At 32.2% G+C, this 21,455-nt stretch overlaps 1 protein-coding gene across 1 annotated transcript in view; it reads right to left on the bottom strand.

Annotated features, from left to right (window-relative positions):
• The window catches only part of LOC114329597 (uncharacterized), a 427,965-nt gene that overhangs the window by 330,906 nt on the left and 75,604 nt on the right, over positions 1-21,455 (bottom strand). Inside the window, exon 2 of the mRNA XM_050656160.1 lies at positions 12,731-12,775. The gene's annotated coding sequence lies outside the window, so the exon portion shown is untranslated. The remainder of the gene's footprint in view (positions 1-12,730; positions 12,776-21,455) is intronic.

Here is a 21,455-nt window from a genome sequence, read left to right as displayed (position 1 = left end):
GTCATTTCAAACATGTAAAACGATTAAGAAACACCTTAGGAATAATTGTCCAAAATTTCAACAAAATTGAAAAAGCCTTTCTATAAAAAATCTTTATTAGAAATCTAGCATTATTTTAAATTTCAAGAACGCTTCTCTATTGGCCTGACGTCACTAGTTGCATACCCCAAGCGCGCGCCATTCTCATAGTGTTACTGTTTACCTGTTTGACGTTTCAGGTCATTTTATTTTGTTCTCTTCTTGTTTTATCAGGGTTAAAGTGGAGTTTTATAGTGAATTTGTTTAGTTTAAAGTGGATAGACTGTTTGTAAAGACATATTTTGGGTTTTACAAAAATAAACAAATAAAAGGGAAGAAGGTTTTCAGAAAGCCGATTCGTATAAACTACCGACTGTAGTGTAGATGTAACAATGGTGTATGATTTATTGGCATCTTGTAAAAAAATAAATCTACCACAGCTTTACTGAGTGTATATTCCATATAATTTTCCATGTCTTCTTTAAGCTAAAAAAAAAAAATGCTTAATACTCCACAAAAAAAAAATAGAGAAAGTTGTATGCATGCATTGTACGCATGCATATTGTATACATACATTGGCTGGTTATTACTTTACCTTGGTTAGGTGTATTAAACATATTTTTATTCTTCTTCATGTGCCTTGTCCATTGTGGACGTTGGCTATCATCATGGCAATTTTAATTTCATTTGAGGCGTTTTGTGAATAACTCGATCGATTTTTGTCCAAATCATTGGCGTAAGTTTTTAAGTCATGAGTGTCTTTTCTTCCGGGTCCGCGTTTGCTCTCTATTTTACCTTGCGTTATCAGTTGGAGTATACGATATTTATCATGCCTCATGATATGACCGACATATTTAAGATTTCGTTTCTTAATTGTAAAAGAGATTTCTTTTTCTTTTCCCATTCGACGCAATACCTGTACGTTGGTGTGAGTCGCCCAGGATATTTTGAGGATACGTGGGTACACCCACATCTCGAATGCCTCTAGCTTTTTCATTAATGTTTCCATTATTGTCCAGGTCTCTGCGCCATATAGCAAGACCGGAAATAATAACATTTTAGCAGCCGCATTTTTAGTGGGAGAGATATTATGTCGCAATGGGTGAAAATATTTCTCATGCATGTTGTTAAATGTTGCTATGTCCTTTTCAACTCTAGATCTTATTTCGGTTGTTTCGTATTTCGAGTTGACAACTGTTCCAAGGTAAAAAATATTTTTGAACTTGGGTATTATACATTTTCATTTCAACCAATCTTTTCACTAAATTATTAATGATTTTAATATAATATAAAGTCATACCTACATCCACATGTAGTTATTTCAAGGTTTACTTTTACTGTATGTATTATTAGAATCCCGTTTTTAGGAATATCCCAGTTTAAGGAATACAAATTTGAGGTCCCGAAATTTTTCATTTACCCTTTAAGGGGGTAGGTGCAAAATCTTGGTCCAATGCTATTTAAATTCATTCATTTTTTTCGAATCCTGAGAAAACTAATAAGTATTTTTGAAAAATGTAAATGCAGAAAGAACAATTACATTATTACCAAGGGCCGAAAGTCTCTGGAAAACTTCTATAATGTTTATTTTATTAAGTTAGTTCTTTAAGTTAGTTATTTTAAGTTCTAGCTGCAACAAACCATTCCTTTTTCTGTTTTAAATTGGCTGGAACGGTAATAAAAATCTTGTCAGAACTGTTTTTTGATGTATTTACACACCCAGGAACAAAACACCACTTATTTGGCTTTATTTTTAATAATTAAATACGTAAAAAACTGCGCACATTCAAATACACTGAGTAAATAAGTATACAAAACTAGTCGTCGATCAAAGACGTTACGACTGCTGACGTCACAGACCGTAGCCTCGCTGCAGGGTACCGTTTTTCTAGCCTCCAAGAAAATCAACATTATGAACTCATTTATCTTAAAAAATATACATTTTTAAACAGTTTTATGATTGTTAAGTTTTTATATACCTTGTAATCTATTGAATTTAACTATATTTAAAAATTAGTGAACATCCCTATTGTATGATAGTGCTTTTGAGTTGTTGACTTGCACGATTTAGTCTTATCTTGAGGAGACCTTGTTTGTTGCCAAATTCTTCTCAGTTTTCTTTTTTCAATTATCATGTTCCTTATTTCCTTTGGATAATTGTTTCCTTTTAGCCTAGGTTTCAGTATAGGAGTGTTTTCCCATGCTGCTGGCTGGATATTGTTCACCAACAATTCTGCTTCTTTATCTAATTGCATCTAAGATGATGATAATGAACAGTTTTTTTGCATTATAATCAAGATTATCGTTTTCAGCACCAACAGTTATCATCACGTATAGGCCATGTTTTGAACAGAGTTATTCAAAGCAGCCATACGCACAACCTTCGCGCATTCCCCATATCTTCCAGATTTAAAAAAAAAACTCACAATTGGAATTAGAAATTGGGTAATCAAAATTAAAATTCATGCTCAATTTTAATTGCCAAAAACCGTCGACTGCATCGACACCAGAAAAATATTTGCGTCGACTGCATTCACGGGAAAACTTTTAGACATTTTCCGCAGCAAATATTTCTTGGGGATTTTCGTCCAGGATTTTTTGTGGGGATTTTTTGTCTAGGGATTTTTTGTCCAGGGATAATTTGTGGGGATTTTTTGTCCGGGATTATTTGTCCGGGGATTATTTGTTCTAGCTTCAAAACAAGTGAGTCTGAACAAGTCAGCCGACTTTGAATTTTGATGTTACACATACATCAAACGAATATCATGGACTCAAGGGATGTCATACGTGGAAGTAACGACAAGGATATGAAATAAAGCGGAAGTAATATAACTATCAAATGACGAAAATATGGGTACTTATATAGTCTAAGAGCTAGAGCCGAAAAATCATCGTCGTAAGTAATATGGAGTTTGGCATGTGAAATGTGTCTATTGTATATTGATAATTTGACCCCTTTCAGGCTGACACCTCAGTGGATACAGGAAGTAGCAATAAGGGATGAAAGGGGAAGTTAGTGTAGTCTTTGAAGGTTTTCACCTCCTATTTTGTTAAACCTCCATCGATTTGTATGAAAATTGGTGACTAGTTAGAGCATACATCAAGAAATAAAAATGATTTGGTGCCAACTTCCACTTTTACCCTGGGGTTGGATACAACCTCTTCTCGGGGGGTGAAAACTATTTTATTAAAAATAACCCCACAAATCGATAGAGGAACAAATTATAAGTAAAATTTGTTACATCATGTTATTAAAATAAATCAATACTTTTCGAGTTATTAAAGATCAAAGATTTGTCTGTTTAAGAACACATGCGTGAAGTTACGGATGATAAAAAAACATATTAATTAATTGTAGGTTACTAAAATATTATTTTGATATTATTTCAAAATTATAAATTTAGCAAAAGTGTATTCGGATCTGTCAAATGTAGCCATTATTGGACACCCCCCAGTTTCTGGACATATTCAGTTTATATTGATAGAAAAAATTCAATCAAATATCGAAATAATATAGAAATAATATTTTACTAACATACAATTAATTAATATGTTCTTTTTATCATCCGTAACTTCACGCATATGCTCTTAAATAGCCAAATCTTTGATCTTTGATAACTCAAAAAGTATTAATTTATTTTAATAACATGATATTCCCCAGGATATTGTCAACGCTTTTAAAACATTTTTTGAAAAAGTATATGTATCTACTTACAAGAATGAACCAGAGGACATCAGCGTTCAGGGTTTTAATTTACCAACCATTAATTTTTTGAAATTTGAAGAAAATGAAATTCTGGAAGCTTTTAAAAGATTAAAAAATAAAATGACGACTGGTCCAGATAATATTCCAGCATTTCTAGTTAAAGATTGTACACGAATATTTGTCAAACCGCTTCAAAAACTGTTTAACTTGTCTTTGGAAACTGGAAAATATCCTGAAATATGGAAAGAGTCAAAAGTATGTCCTATATTTAAAAATGGAGTTAAATCTGATATATCTAATTACAGACCTGTCTCTCTGTTGTGTAACTTCTCAAAGATTTTCGAGATTGTTCTGTATAATCGTATATATCCGTGTGTTCGCGGCTATATTGCACCTTTTCAACACGGATTCATAGATAAACGATCTACCGTCACAAACCTGGTAGTGATGACACAATTTATTTCTGAAGTATTAGATGAACAAGGACAAATTGATGTCGTATATACAGATTTCTCGAAGGCATTTGATAAGGTGGTTCATCCGTATTTATTATCCAAGTTATCAAATTTAGGATTTTCTGTTAATTTAATTAAATTCTTTGGTAGTTATTTAATAGGAAGGAGACAGTATGTATTCTATAACGGCTTTAAGTCAGATTTAATTCTGTCTAAGTCTGGTGTTCCGCAAGGCTCCAATCTAGGACCGTTATTATTTTTACTTTATATTAATGATTTGTTTCAAGAAATTAACTGTAAAAAATTGTGTTTTGCGGACGACTTGAAAATTTTCTGTAAGATCGACACTATTGGCGATTGTTTAGAACTTCAGCGTAACTTAACTGCTATTGATACATGGTGTACTAATAACAAACTACTATTAAATTCTGCAAAATGTAAAGTAGTGAGTTTTTGCAGGAAATTGACGACAGTTAACTTTAACTATATAATTCAGAACTCTGTTTTGGAAAAATGTAATAGCCTCAAAGACTTAGGTGTCATTTTTGACTGCAAGTTAACTTTCAATTTGCATATTGAACAAAAAGTTTCTGAAGCTATGAGAATGTACGGTTTCATTATTAGGAATTGCAGAAACTTCACCAACATAACACCAATAAAATTATTATACTATTCTCTAGTACGTCCAAAATTAGAATATTGCAGTTTAGTTTGGTATCCTATATATAATTGTTATACAAAAGATATTGAAAAAGTACAGAGAAAACTTATAAAATATCTGATATTTAAAATTGATGGAATCTATCCTAACCGTGGATGTGATAATAATACATTATGTTGTAGAGTTGACATGGTTAGTTTAGAATTAAGGAGAGAAATTAGTTCATTAACATTTTTGTATAAATTATTACATAACAGTATTGACTGTAGTGATTTATTAGCACAAATTAATTTCAACGTTCCTCGAGTTAGATCTAGATCAAACGTTTTATTTAAGTGTCCAAGAGCAAGAACAAATATATTAGTTAAATCGCCTCTTTTTGTCATGTGTAAGAATTATAATAGTATTTGCAATCATTGTGATATTTTTTCGTGCTCACTTAATGATTTGTTAAAAATGGCTTCTCTTTACTTAGATTAGGTCTCTACTATTGCTTTGTAGATGTTATACTAATGAATTATGTGATTTTTTTCTGTATTTGTCCTATAAATGGGAAACTGTTGGGCAATAAAGCTATTATTATTATTATTATTATGATATAACAAATTTTACTTAAAATTTGTCCCTCTATCGATTTGTGGGGTCATTTTTAATAAAAAAATTTTCACCTGCGGGAAGGGGTGGTATTCACCACCAGGGTAAAAGTGCAAGTTGGCACCAAATCAGTTTTATTTCTTGAGCTATGCTCTAACTAGTCACCAATTTTCATGAAAATCTATGGAGGTTTAACAAAATAGGAGGTGAAAACCTTTAATGACTGCACTAACTTCCCCCTTTCATCCCCTATTGCTACTTCCTGTATCCACTGAGGTGTCAGCCTGAAAGGGGTCATAATTGTGAATATACAATGGACACATTTCACAGGAAAAACTCCGTATTACTTATGACGATGATTTTTCGGCGTTAGCTCTCCGTCTATTAAGACATGTGATGAGAGGGCAAAAATACTCATTCTTACAACTTATTAGGCAAAGCAAATAGCAAAAATCGAGGAAAGCGAAATGTGGAAGACAAAGAATATCCTAGATTAAGACCGAAATCTGGGAATGATTTGGATGTAGTAGTGCAGAACTATTTAGAGCAGCAGTCAACAGAATCTGCATACCCATGAAGAACTACAACCTTAGATAAAAGATGGAACGTTAAGAAGAAGAAGACTTGCCGTTGAGTGGTGAATCTAGCCATATGTTAATGATATTTTGCCTATTTTTTATTGATATTCTTGTTTGTCCAACAAATATTTTGTTTGTCCAACAAAAATTGCAATTAAAATGTAGTCATGTTTGGAATTTAAATCTAGTTAGTCGAGGAAATGAAGCATTTTGGCTCGCAATTTTTTCTTCCATCATGGATTTATTTGAAATTTTCACAGAAAGTAGAGAATAGTCCAAGGATCATTTTCTATATCATGCCGCTGTACGCTAAAACCTTGGGGGTGGTTGCCACCCCATCTCGGGCGTGGGAATTTTTTATTAAATTTTAACCATGTAAATCGATGGAAAAAGTAATTCTAAGAAAAAAATGTTTTTTACATTTTCTTCCTATAACTAATATTTTTCGAATTATTCGCGTTTGAAAGTATGACATAAGTTTTTCGACGAAAAAAACGACTTTTTTAGAGGGTTCTTTGAGAATACCTCGAATATGCATTTAATCAAAAAAACTGTAAATATCAAAATTGTATCCATTAGTAACACAAACCAAATTCTTTTTGTATAATATCTTTAAAACCAATGCAAACCGAGATACGGCATGTTAAAAGTTAGCTTTTTTCGTCAAATGCATAATTTGAAATATTCGAAGCCAAATAATGGGAAAACTTTGCATTTTTTGAGAAAAACTTACATGATCTTTTTTCAATCATACTATTACAACTTTCAAAAAATAATAATAAAACGTTACTAGCATGAAAATTGAGCGACTTATGATTAAAAAAAGTCGGTACGTACCTGAATTCTCTACAAAAAATCAGTGAAAACTGATTCCCAAAATTCCTTTTATATTTGTATTATCAATACAACCAAGAAGTTTGACCTATTTAAATGGCGTAATTTTAGAAACATTTGAGTTTAAAGAAAAATTGATTTTTTGCAATTTTGTATTTTTCACCGTTTACTTCAAAATATTTCCGAAAATACTGGATATACGAAAAAAAATAATGGACTACTAAATTGAAGCTTTTTTAATAACTAAAATTCCTGTGGTCGTAGAGTTTCATTACAATGAAAAGTTAGCGAGATATAGCTGTTTAAAACCTCTATTTACGAGATAACATCCCCATATCCAAGCCCTTTAAACCCACCCCAATTAAAAACTAAGGCATCTTATGGAATTTAGTTTACATAGTCTTATAGCCCTTCAAAACTCCTACAAAATTATTTTTGAAAAAACTTTTTAACGCCAAAAATGAAGGAGCTATGTTTATACAACGATTTTTTTTTTCGAAAAATTTGAATAGTCCGCTTATGGATCATTTTCAGTGTGTGTATAATACCACAAAACCAGTTCGTATACTGGAAGATGACTAAAAAACTATTTGTATTTGTAATCAAGTATATTCAAATGGGAAATAAGCCACAATTTTACCTAAAAATGATTTTATTAACGTTTCGACGCCCAAGTCGGGTGTCGTTGTCAAAATTTATTTAGTATTATTTTGTATTTTGACAACGACACCCGACTTGGGCGTCGAAACGTTAATAAAATCATTTTTAGGTAAAATTGTGGCTTATTTCCCATTTGAATATACTTGATTATAAAAATGCCACAAGAAAATAGCTTCAGAACAATATTTGTATTTGTATTTGTCCATATTTGTAAATTCGTATTTTTGTGTAAATAAATGATTTTGTAATTCTTTAATTCCATTTTTCTCTGTATAGATCTATTAAATTATCTACTTATAAAAATTGTAGTGGTATTAAGGGTAGTTTTTAAGAGTTGAAATATTATGATATTATATCCTAAAGCATAAAACAATCATTATTTAACCAATTACAACCAAATTTTACCCATATTAAAGTTTACAATATTTTTATATAATTTTTGATAATAAGGAGTAGTTTACACCCCTAAAAATAATAAACGCCCATAAGCATGATATAGAATATGAAGTACAGGGCGAGATGATCCTAATCCCAAATTTTTATGTAAATCGATGCAAGCCGAAATTATTCTTTTAGGATAAGTAAATTTTTTATATATAGTTCCAAAAAGGGTGGTTTTATGGGTTGAAATATTATGATAGTCTATCTTAAAGCATAAAACAATCATTATGTAACTAACAAGAACCAAATGTTGACAATATTAAAGTTTAAAATGTTATTTTATAATTTTTTAAAATTAGGGGTAGTTTTCACCCTTAAAAACCAAAAGCGTACAACGGCTCAATATAGAAAATGAACTAGATGGTGAAATGACTCTAATTCAAAATTTTTGTACAAATCGATGCTGGACGGAAAAATTGCGAGGTTTTGCCATTTTTTCAGTTTCATTTCCTCGACTAAGTAGGTAAATTTATAACAAAGCTATCGCCCTTCAAATCCTTTCTTGCCCGCATGTAAAAAAAAGACAATAATTAGTTCAGTTGATCCAGCTGTCATTTCCGGATTCGCGTTGTATACTCCCTTTCTAAGCGTATTTGTGCCTCAGCCAAATGGAGTGTAGATCAAAGAAATGCCATTCTAAATATACTGTGCCTAGTTCATTCTAGAGCGATATTTTAATTATACCGAAAGCGCGAAAGTGACTGGTGCAATTACGTCCAAGATGATTTACTGCCTACTTTCGGACAAGTGTTTAGGTTATTCATAATGTGCCACGTTTGGGGTCTACCGTGAAATGGTGGGAGCCATAAAGCAAGGTTAGTAATCTCGTCGTTGGTATTTCGCAATCCCACACTTTCTATTTATTATCATTTTGTGCAGTACAAATAATTAGACTTAAGGTAATTCACCGCTCTACCTCCTTACTTTATTTTAAAGATAAGTAGAAACCGTTTTTGAAATTCGTAATATTACAAGCATGTTACGCACTTTTAAGCACCAACGATCTATTCAATTGAATAAATGTATAAAATAGAGATGTTGAAAAAGAATCTATTCGTTACAAAGTACTTGTTACTTACGAATACCGAATGTAACGATTACTATACAGGGAGGCAAATCGTTACTTTGATTACTCTGATTACTTCGTACCAATCGTATCAGAGCGAGTAACGACTATTGTATCTAATTTGATTACTCTGATTACTGTGAGCGGCCGTGGAGTAACGGCATAAACGCTGGCCTCATACGCCAGTAGACGTGGGTTCGAGCCCTGCCAAAGACAAACCATTTTCATTTCCAATAATGACACGAGCCGTCTCACCGTGCCTCGGAGAGCACGTAAAGCCGTCGGTCCCCCTGGGCTAGTGTACATCGGCACTAGTTACTTAAAACAGGGCTAAAGATGTAAATGGCGCCGGAACTATCCGAAAGGATCTCTCCGGCAAAAATACCATACGATATTATTATTATTATTACTCTGATTACTTCGTACCAATCGTATCAAAGCGAGTAACGAGTATTGCATCTACTTTTATTACTCTGAATACTTCGTACCAATCGTATCAAAGCGAGTAACGAGTATTGTATCCACTTTGATTACTCTGAATACTTCGTACCAATCGTATCAAAGCGAGTAACGACTATTGTATCTACAACCGGTACACTTGATTACTTTCTACCAATCGTATCCCAGCGAGTAACGGACGGGACCGGTATTTTACGAGTGTTATCGAATATTGTTATCGGTATGAAGCGTTTTAAGTGTGTGAGCCTCAGAGCCTCACACTGTGAGGGTGAGGAAAAGATAGAAGATGAAACAGAGGGATAATGGAGGTAAAATATGTAATGTATGTCATTAACAAAGATCGAATGCGAGAATCCTATATTTTTATCTAGATCTATATATATATATATATATATATATATATATATATATATATATATATATATATACCTATACAAAATACCTACCTACTGAGAAATACGATTTCGATATGATTACCGGTACTCAAAAACAAAAGTAATCATAGTAATCAAATCATTTTTATCCCTTAAACAGATCGGTGAAGGTCGTTGTTATATCGGAATACCTATACAAAATACCTACCTACTGAGAAATACGATTCTCGATATGATTACCTTTACTCAAATACAAAAGTAATCATAGTAGTCAAAGTAACGAATACTGTAAATGATTACTTTATACAAAAGTAACGATTTGTAACGAATACTCGAAAGTAACTATAATCAACATCACTAGTATAAAATAATATAAAATTGTATCATTTCAATGTAATAATTGAGCAATTACAACAAAAATTAAACTACACAAGAGAAAACTTTGTTACTAGCAACAAAGGTATAAGTTCTAGGATTCCAGATTTCTATATCTAGGATATCCATTACAATAGTGGATAACAGTTACTGTAATAAGCAACAAAATTGGCTTATTCCCAGCTAACTTAAAAAATACTCCAGAATAAACTAGAAATAAAACATCAATAAACCATCAACATAATCAACAACTCGGCGTGGTAGATTGGTAAGACGAGTTAAAAAAAAGCCTTTTTCTAGTTGCACACCTACATATTTGCCAATAAATAAGTTCTGTATAAAATGATAAACTACATTCGCTCTCGCGAGATTTTTTTGACACATTCGGAATAGGAAACATATAACACAAAAATTCCTACCTCACACTATTAACTGCTAAAATCAACTCAAATCAACTTAACCTTTCGTTACTCGCGCCAACTTTTTGTGATCGGATACTCGCGCACGGTGCAGGAGACCGGGTCCAAAAATATGGGTCAGCAGTGTTTTAAAATTATTTTTTTTGCAAAATTGTGTAAGATTAAATTATTTAATGAATATATGATCATATAATTTTGTAGATATGCGTTTGTGTTCACATTATATTACTTTAATCAAAAATTTAATAATTTTCATTGTTATCCATTTATATGTATATACAAAAACTTTGGAAGTGAAAAAAAAATTGAATATGGTTAAATTTGTTTACTAAGAACTTTAGATCTTAATTCAATACACAAAAAAATTAAAAATAAAGAGTAATTGTAGTAACAAAAAAAGTTATAAAAATTAATTAACGTTTTTAAAACATGAAATACACAATGGTGTCACATTCATTGGAACAATGGTGTTCCAAACACAGATATTTTGAGCATATTTGGCAGTAAAACTTTGTTTTTCTATTTTTCTTCCAATCACAAACAGCACAGCGATCTGAAGTTCCTGGTGTTACGACTGGTACTTGTTGTGTTGGTAAACCACATATCTCCCTAAACCTCATTCTGATGGTTCTGGGTAAGTTATATATTTATATTTATATATATATATATATAAATATAAATAAACTAATCTATAAACATTGAAAATAAGGAAAAGATCTTAAATTACCTTACTAATTAAAAATATCGATGTGTGATCCAAACACAAAAATTGGTGCACAAATACTCGCACACGGTGTACGGGACCGTGTTGCGTAATAACAAAAGGACAGTACTATTTTTTACACTGCGAACTGACTTTACCCACAGTTGATTGACCACTGAAGAAGTATACGAAGTAGCCATTCAAAATCCCCACTACAAGCAGAGCAGGAATTTATTTACAGGCCCGGTCTCCCACACCGTGTGCGAGTAACGGAGGGTTAATCTTTCATTAAAAAAAGAAGAATTATTAGAAATAGTGGGAGTGTCTACTAATCTCATCAAATTTTGTGAAGTTTATTTCTACAAAACATTTTTATTTTGTACAATAAATAATTTTTTCATTTGTTATCAATATGATTGGCGTAAGGTTTATGTTATTTTTATGTCTGTTTACTATTAATAATGTTGGATATGAGCAGGTGCGTGGATTTTGTAGTAATTTCCAGTCACTTCTGACAACTGAACTTTTCAAAAAAGAAATTACTAACGTCAGTGTCAAAGTGAATCTCGATAGAGCGAATTAAGTATAGTAGCTTTTTATCGCATTCTATTACAAACAAAAACGCATCGACTATTGATGTGAAAATGAATGAAAAATTGATTGCATCAATCCAAACCTCAAGTTGTCAGCAGTCAGCACTCATAATATGAAGTCAACCTCAAAAAAAGGGAAAAGACGAAGTAGATAGTAATCGCATCAACACGATAGTCATGAAAATATTGTCAAAACATACAGTGCGCTGGAATAAGTGTTACCCCTCCTTATTAACTCATTTATTTTTAGCAGATAATCAGAAAAGTCGGACAGGTCGATTTTTAAAATAATCATAGTATATTATAGCATCAATGTTTCGAACTTTACGTGATCCTTGTTCAGGTGACAGGTACAACTTTGATTTTTTTAACTTGGAAAGTACATCAGTGACACCTCATTTAAAACCTCATGATTCGAAAAAAATAAATGCGTTTAAAAATAATTGGACCAAAATTTTGCACCTACGCTCTCAAAAAGGATTAAAGTATTATACATTTTTGTAATATGTATTTCAAAAGATTTTAAATGAGGTGTCATAATTTGATGTACTTTCCCATTTAAAAAAAGAAAGTTATGCCTGTCACCTGAAGAGGGATCGTGTAAAGTTCGAAACATTGATGCTATAATATACTATGATTATTTTAAAAAACGACCCTGTTCAAGCGTTTTGGTTATGTGCTAAAAATAAATGAGTTAATAATTGGGGTAACACTTATTCCAGCGCACTGTATAAGATTATAAAACTATTTATAATTTATTTTTAATTTTTTTCCCTTAAATTAAATTTTCTTACCAGAGATTCTGCGCAACAAGTGTTGTACTCGCAATTTGCACTTACCTAGAACAAAATATGATATATTAGATTATTACATAGAGCGTTATAAACATACAAAATGAAATATAAAAAAATGTTTATTTTAAATATTTCAAGTATATTTTGGGATAAAAATTTTTTGTAATATAAACCGGAAGAATCCAAAAGAGAATAATTTTATTTGTTGTGTTTTTTTCTATTTTAGATGTATGTTCCATAATTAAACAATGAACCATTGAAGGTCCTTGGTAGATAATAAACAACATCAATATCTATCTGGATTTTAAGAAATATTCCAGAGTGATTTCACCAATTCCTTCCCATATTTTAGTTGAATCTCTGCTAATTCAACGACATCCTTGTATGTATAGAGTACAAAGGAAGGTAAGACTCCTTAGTCAGTTGACTGACACATGTGAATCATCTAGTAGTAACGATACTAGTCGATGATCATAAGAAAAAACAACCTCACCTGTCATTCATTGTAACTATTACAAGTTTGAAGTGATAACCTCTCGCACAAGTGCGAAGACTTCCTTGATCTAAATCCTAAGGGACCATAACTTTCTTTCCCAATAAAATTTACCTAGTACTCACACCGGTGAAGATTGATGTTTGTGTTTTCTAAAGTTATCGCACAATGATCAATGTACTTTTTCGTTGGTTAAAGGTACCACTGTTTCCCGAACGATTTATTAAAATCTTAAATCAAACCTGAGAAGCATTCTTTAAAACTAACTACTAACTCTGAACAGAATCCTAGAAGAAGTCAACAAACCAGTCAAGTCTATTGCCTAAATAATTGTAAGTTTTTTTTTATAACAAATAGCCACCAATCAGGGTCACGATCAGTTGGTGAGAAACATTCCGGAAAATTAATATTCCCTTCCTTTGAAAGAGGAATCAATGCTATCTACGGCTTAGAAGCTTGAGAACCAGTGTATCATTAATAATTACTGCTTTATGCCAATCCAGCTTACTAGGTCTTGGGGCCACACTTAAAAAATATTGATTAACTTCCTCATGAAATTTTTTTATTCAGTTATTCATGTCAAGTCGGAAAACTTTTCTAAACTTTGGTGCGCCCCACAACGGAAGTAACCTTAAAAATTTGTTGGACAGTATTACCGGTTAATTGTAAATATTATTATCAAACAATCCTGCAAAACTCACATGTGAGAGTATAATTTTATAACTTTTATATAAAGTTTAGAAATCTTACGAAACGCCCGTTCGCGAAAATATTCAGAAATAGAAAAGTTGTCCGGTTTCTCAGAGCAATCGCAGTCAACAGGTCTTAATTACTTTTTTTAGTATAGAAATATTATTGTAAAATCAATAACCATTTTCAATTTCGTTGCAAAACGAAAATAAAGCCGAACCATATTCTAGTCCAATCAGAAAGTGCAGCAAGCACCTCTACCGGGTTCGAAACTTATTAGTCTCTCATCAGGAGGCACATAATATGCTGCTCTCTCCGATCCAACCAAAACAAACCCTAGCGTCCAGTCACGGATTGCAACGAACAAAATGGCATAGATGCCCTAGCGGTAACTGCTAGCAAAAATACTAAGTTTTCACTCTAATGGCATATAAAACAACATAATGCTATTCTACATCCCACCAGAATGAAAACAATGGGAACCTTCTCTGGTTACACCTCCGAGGCTTCTACAATTTGCAAGCCATACGGATGCTGAGACTAAGGAAGATGAGGGAATTCTACAATTTACAATTCATGTCCCATCTGCTCAACGCGGTAAAGTTCCAACGAGAATGGTTCTCTTCGTACTCCAATCAGAGTAAATGTAAATCCAAGATGAATAACCATTTTCAATTTCGTTGCAAAACGAAAATAGCCGAACCATATTCTAGTCCAATCAGAGAGTGCAGCAAGCACCTCTAACGGTTTCGAAACTTATTAGTCTCTCATCAGGAGGCTCATTCGAAACCGGTAGAGGTGCTTGCTGCACTCTCTGATTGGACTAGAATATGATTCGACTGTATTTTCGTTTTGCAACGAAATTGAAAATGGTTATTCATTTTTCATTTACATTTACTCTGATTGGAGTACGAAGGGAACCATTCTCGTTGGAACTTTACCGCGCTGAGCAGATGGGACGTGAATTGTAAATTGTAGAATTCCTTCATCTTCCTTAGTCTCAGCATCCGTATGGCTTGCAAATTGTAGAAGCATCGGAGGTGTAACCAGAGAAGGTTCCCATTGTTTTCATTCTGGTGGGATGTAGAATAGCATTATGTTGTTTTATATGCCATTAGAGTGAAAACTTAGTCTTTTTAAATATTATTGTGTTTATTTTGGAATTGGCGTCACATTTTTGTTATACAAAGTAGGTTATGTAGGATACTTATATTCCTACCAAGTAGTCTAAAATATTACTATTCATGTTTCTTAATTATTTGAAAAACTAATCTGGCGTTTACTAGATTTTAGTTTCTAGATCTATAACTAGAACATTAAACCTGCATTTAACAATGGGATAATATGTGTCCATTGTTACTTTTGAAATAACTCGCTTATCCTGTGATGTTGCAGGTTGATTTATCCTTGGTGATATACAATAACAATACGATAGTAATAGTGTTCCGTAAAATAGTAATAAAATTCAATAGAATAACACAATTCTTAAAACAATAAAGAAAGATGACTTTAAATAAATGTTCTCTCATTCCGATGAACTAGAAAATGTAGAACAATTATTAATTTAATACTTTCATTGTCACGTATAGCTTCAAGGCATATTTAGTCCGGCTATTATTCTATACCACGTAACAGGTACACGATAGATACAATAGTTTATAATGAGATTTAACAAAAACCTATCCGATAAAAAAGAAAAGCAATTTGTGAATTTCAAAGTGGATTTTATTTTGCCAGCGCACGGAAGCGTTACAATTTTAATGAATATACTTTTTTACTTAATTACGCCGAAATAAATTTGTTGAACCCATGCCTTCTAACTTATAATAGAACGGTAATATTTTTAGTTTCTTTTTATTAGCTACCTATACCTACCCATAGACCAGATAATTTAGCACTATAACACCGGAATATATAGATTTTTAAAGACAGCACCTAGAAACTTGCAACTTTTTGCATTGTGCTCAGAATGAAGTCAGAGAAAAATTATACTATAGAAAAATGGGTGGAAATGCATAGTTGCATTTTAAAGTGCATAAAATGTATTCAAAAGTAGATAAACATGTCAAAATAAGAATACTAAGGGACACATTTTGTTACTCAGGAGAGAAGAATGCAAGGATAGATGCACTAGTTGGTTTTTGGGGTCGCCGAATACAAATCCGTCATCACAACCGACCCCCGGACAACCTGGTGCCCAAGGTCACTGCTAAGGCATGTTACATTCTGGAGTTTAAAGGGTTTTTGGGCACCAGGTGCACGGGGGTCGGTTCTGATGGTGTATTCTTATTCAGCGACCCCTAAACCCCCCGAGTAATCCGTTTGCATCAATTTAGTGCCGAAATCCCTCGAAATTCTAGATGACGTGCCTTAGCAGTGAAGCTTCAGCGACCCCAAAATACCCTGAGTAACATAGCCTGACCATTAATACATCTCTTTTGACATGTTTATGCACTTTTTGGTGCATTTTATGCACTTTAAAATGCAAATAAACATTTTCACTCATTTTTCTATAATATACTTTTTTATTGACATTATTCTGAACATAATGCAAAAAGTTGCAGGTTTTAGGTGCTGTATTGAAAAATTGATTTATTTTGTGCTAAATGCCCTAGTCTACACAGACACTACTGAATACGTGCTTTTGCTCACTTCACTTTAGATGACAACTTCAGATGACGTGCCCTACCAGCAACACTGTTCACCAGGTGCTTCGGTAGTCGGTTCTGATGGCGTATTCGGATGTGGTTCTGATAGCCCTTAATACACTTATTTTGACATGTTTATGCATTGTTGGATCCATTTTATGCAGTATGATAAGTCAATGTGGAAATCATTAGTGGAATAAAAAATTGTATCTACTCTATGTCATATTATGTATAAGTTTTTAGTTTGTGAAAACTCTCATTATAGATAGCAGTGTGTCAAGTGTTTAAAGTGTGCGTGAAGTAACAATGTATTTTAAATCAGACTTACTTTTTCGCACTGTTTTTGACACACTTTCATATAATCAAATATCCAAATATCCAACTTTGGCGTTGTCATGGTGATGACATAATGAGCAATAAATTACGACAAAAGTTTTGACAGTTTTTTGACAGTTTTTTGACAGTTTTGACAGTGGTTTGAAAGAAGTTAGAATTTATAAATGTCAAAGTTCTAAAAATTGTAGAATAGAAATAAATTCCAGTGACGAAGAGTTACAGTTTTTCTATTTGTCCATCATAGATAAAATATTGTATGAAACTGTGCGTGAAGTATAGCACTCGCTCCGTTGTCGCTCGTGCTCTAAACATCGCGTACGTTCACAAAAAGCATACTTCACGAACTGTTTCATAAATAACTATTGTTTCCCTATTTTAAAAAAATTATAAAAAACGCGACACCGTAAATTTTTAAATACAAATATGCGTCTTTTGAACATAAATTTAAACATACAGGATGATTCATGCAAGTCTTCCATAGTCCATCATTTTTATTTTTAATGAAACACCCTGTATATTTTTATGTTTTTAAAAGCTCTCCTTAACAACATGATCTCAACGAACTATATTATATAGAGTGAGTTTTATGTATGAAACGCCTCAATTATCTCGGAAATGGCTTCTAATGCGGCCATATTTATAGTGGTATTTACATTGTTGTCACATCTTCAATTTTTCTGGAAATCCAATGAAATTTCTTATTTAAAATATAACACCCTGTATGTTCAAAGTGAAGATGAATAATAAATGAACCCCTAAGGAAGTTTTGACTTCTTGAGATAGTCGAAGTCTAAGAGCAATTCGGATTCGTACAAGGAAAGGGAACGCATGAACAGATATTCAGTAAAATAATGTAAAACATGTTAAAAACATTTGATTGATAAACCATAGCCTTATCTAATAGGCCTATTTAGCTGCAACATTCATTCCTTCTTACTATCTGATTGTCTTTTTTTTGTTTTTGAAACTTCGTAGTGAATAATCGTAAATACTTTTATGATTTCACGGACTATCTCTGGAAATACTTTTACGGGCTGAATTTGATTTGATTGTATTTTTAAATTGAATCTAATTTTTTAAGAGTGCATGTACGTATTCAAAAGTGAGCGTTTTTTTTTTTCAAAAATAGCCATAAATGTCTGTGGAAGAATGGATGAATATTCTTTGTAACAGCATCATTTAATTTTGTTGTACCAGAGACCTGAGGATGCAGTAAATCATAATAAGCGAAACTGGTCGTCCGTTTTAGAATAAAACGATTGGGTAAGTCTTTTAAATATTTATATCTCTTTACATACATTTAGGCCAGGAACCGAAGCTTTTCACCTCGCAATTTTTACAGAATGGATCGATTTGCTTGAAAATTTGAGAATAAGTAGTGGATAGTCCAAGGATCAAAATCTATATGATTCCGAAAGGTGCTTTTACCATGGGGGTGGTTGCCACCCCACCTTGGCGGTGGAAATTTTTTATTATATTTTGACCGCAAAAGTTGATAAAAACGTTCATTATAAGCAAAAAGTGCCTTATACATTTTTTGATAAAATTAACAGTTTTCGATTTATTCGCTATCGAAAGTTTTAGTTTTGTATAGAAAAAAAAAACAATGTATTTCGATATACTTACTCATTTACGATTCACTCAATTTTTGGCGTAGAAAAAATATTTTCAAACCAAGTTCTTGGGAATTAAATAACCTACAATTTTATATTTAAACATTTTTTTGTATCTCTGATGCTAATCTTTCTATTCTGAAGAAAATGGCCTTTTTTACCAAACTACAAAAATTCGTTATTCGCTTTTAGCTTCAGTTTTTTAAAACTAATCATTCTAAGCCAGCCAAACTTCTAGAATCTATTAATATTACATAAAAAAATAAGAATGAATAAGGCTGATAACTAAAAACACCGCTAACTTACATTATTATGCTTCCAATTGGATTTCTCCTTTTTTTTTTAAAACATATATTGATTTTTTAACCGCAATATTTATTTTTTATCTTAGAAAGTTTGGTAAAAAATAATTTTGTAGGCTTTTACAAGATCTATACGCCAATTAGTATTAAATCTTTTTAAAATCCTGAGTTGCAAAAAGAGGTGACTTTGAAAGGGTTGGTAAATGTGGTTTTTGCATGTTATTACAAGCTTTAATTGTCAATAGCTCACTCAACTTTTGCCGTAGAAAAAATTTTTGCAAATCAGGTTCTTCGGAATTAAATAAGCTAATATTTCATATTTAAACATTTTTTCGTATCTCTGATGCTAATCTTGCTCTTCTGAAGAAAAGGCCATTTTTTCCAAACTACAAAAATTCGTTATTCATTGTAACTCCATTTTTTTTAACTAATCATTCTAAGCCGGTCAAACTTCTAGAACCTATTAATAATACATAAATAAAAAAGACCAAATAAGGTCAATGACTAATTTTAATTAGGGTGGTGATTAGGGGGTTGCTTGCCATCACTTTTTCGCTGAAAAAAATAGGGACTGACATTCTTTTCATTATAAGTCACTTAATTTTTGAGCTAGAGACTTTTTTTTTATTCCTGGAGATAGATATTTTTAGGTACTTTAAATTAGTTTGAACAAGTTGTCCTCGAAAAATGCATAGTTTTCCCGTCTTTTGACTTTGAAACTACAATATTTAGCATTTGACGAAGAAGAGCCAACATACTTGTCCAGACATAGAGTCCAGAAACTCTACCGACAAACGAAGACAGGAGATTCCTCAGATAATTTTAAGTCAATTTAACCCAATTTACTTAGTCCGAAAATGCTTCCTAAGGGAGCTAGAGCTCTTTGAAGATGGCGTCTTTGAACTAGTTTTTCTTAAATACCTCCAGAACGCTTCTAGTTAGAAAAACGAAAATTGGTGCACATATTTATCTTCCAGAGTTAAATCGATTTCATCTATTGTGAATTTCTAGTACCAGTCATAGGCGTCCGTTTTGGGTGGAGCAACGGTTACTTTATCGCAGAACTTTTTTGTCTTTAACTTTTAAGCATTGCTGATACTGGATTATTAAATTGTGAGGTATTCTAGTACTAAAAGGTACTCTTGCTTTAAGTCGGTAGGACACACCGTTTTCTAGAAAAATCGATTTGAAAACTTTTTGTTTTGTGAATATCAAAAAAAAAATATTAAAAATAAAACTATTTAGAAAAACGAAAACTGGTACGTTTATTTATATTCCAGAGATGAATCGATTTCATTAATTGCGAATTTCTAATACCGGTCATATGCGCCCGTTTTGGGTAGGCCAACGGTTATTTTATCGCATAACTTTTTGTCTTTAATATTTAAGAATTTTTGACACTAAATTATTAAATTATGAGGTATTCTAGCTCTAAAAGTTACTCTTGCTTTAAATTGGTAAAATACACCGTTATTTTTTGAAAAGATTTTTCAATTTTTTTATCAAATTCAGGAAAAGAAAAATTTTAAATTGATTTTTGTAGAAAATGGTGTGTCCTACCGATTTAAATCAAGAGTACCTTTTAGTACTAGAATACCTCACAATTTAATAATCCAGTATCAAAAATGCTTTAAAGGTAAAGACAAAAAAGTTATGCGATAAAATATCCGTTGCCCCACCAAAAACGGACGCCTATGACTGGTACTAGAAATTTACAATAGATGGAATCGATTTAGCTCTGGAAGATAAATATGTGTACCAATTTTCGGTTTTCTAACTAGAAGCGTTCTGGAGGTATTTAAGAAAAACTAGTTCAAAGACGCCATCTTCAAAGAGCTCTAGCTCCCTTAGGAAGCATTTTCGGACTAGGTGAATTTGGTTAAATTGTCTTAAAATTATCTAAGGAAACTCCTGTCTTCGTTTGTCGGTAGAGTTTCTGGACACCCTGTATAATACACTATAGCTCGATTACTATTGGTCGTCTTAAAGAAAATTTAAAAAAACGGTTTTGTTTATTTTTTCAAACGGTACATTTTTGTTAAGTAAAGTTGTTTTGATAAAACAAAAACTTTTGGAGTTATTAGCAGAAAACGTATTAAAAACATTGATTTTTTCGATATACAACCATATCAATTTTATCAAAAAAATGTATGGAACGTTTTTTGCTTAGAATGAACGGTTTTATGAACTTTTGTGATTAGAATATAAAAAGAATTGCACCCCCGAGATGGGGTGGCAACCACCCCCATGGTAAAAACGCCTTTTGGCATGATATACATTTTGATCCTTGGATTATCCACTACTTATTCTCAAATTTTCAAGCGAATCGATCCATTCTGTAAAAATTGCGAGGTTTCTTCCTATTTTAAGCTTCATTACTTGGACTAATTTACAAACAATAATTTTTAAACCACAGTCTGATCTAACCGACCTATTGAACTGCACCAGTCATTTCTTCTTTCTCTCTGGTTGTCTTTTTCTTTGTTCTTGAAACTTCGTAGTGAATAATCGTAAATACTTTTATGACTTCAAGGACTATTTCTGGAAATACTTTTACGGGCTGAATTTGATTTGATTGTATTTTTAAATTGAATCTAATTTTTTAAGAGTGCATGTACGTATTCGGAAGGGAGCGTTTTCTAA

Source organism: Diabrotica virgifera, chromosome 7 (assembly GCF_917563875.1).
Source record: "Diabrotica virgifera virgifera chromosome 7, PGI_DIABVI_V3a".
NCBI classification, from domain to species: Eukaryota; Metazoa; Arthropoda; class Insecta; order Coleoptera; family Chrysomelidae; genus Diabrotica; species Diabrotica virgifera.
The sequence above is the reverse complement of the archived record's forward strand: the minus strand, read 5'-3'. Positions and strand labels throughout refer to the sequence as shown.